The sequence below is a fragment of the Camelina sativa genome, chromosome 11 (assembly GCF_000633955.1).
Source record: "Camelina sativa cultivar DH55 chromosome 11, Cs, whole genome shotgun sequence".
Taxonomy (NCBI): domain Eukaryota; kingdom Viridiplantae; phylum Streptophyta; class Magnoliopsida; order Brassicales; family Brassicaceae; genus Camelina; species Camelina sativa.
The window spans coordinates 9,796,265-9,796,550 of NC_025695.1; the positions used below are offsets into that span (position 1 = coordinate 9,796,265).

General features: G+C 39.5%; 1 protein-coding gene across 2 annotated transcripts in view; it reads right to left on the minus strand.

Moving 5' to 3' along the window:
* LOC104722649 (reticulon-like protein B1) overlaps window positions 1-286 on the minus strand; it is a 6,899-nt gene extending 6,613 nt beyond the window's left edge. The window contains exon 1 of one of the 2 annotated variants that reach the window (XM_010440850.2): window positions 181-244. The gene's annotated coding sequence lies outside the window, so the exon portion shown is untranslated. Of the gene's footprint in view, window positions 1-180 lie in introns of both variants that reach the window. The other variant, XM_010440851.2, reaches the window with a different exon arrangement.

Here is a 286-nt window from a genome sequence, read left to right on the forward strand (position 1 = left end):
TCTTCTTCTTCTTATCATCCTCATCATCAGACGATGAAGACGAAGAAGAAGAATCACCACCGTGATGGATCTTCTCCGATATCTTGTCCATCAACGATTCTCTCTCCACAACCTCAACAGCTGGCTCAGGAGCGATCACAGATTCATCGTGTTTATGTTCTTCCGCCATCGCACAAAGATCTTAACTTTTCTTTTCTTTTTTTTTTTCGATTGAACAAACAAAACAAAGAACACAGTATTTGAGCTGCTTCACCTTTTGAGAAAGACAAAGAAGAAAAAGATCTCG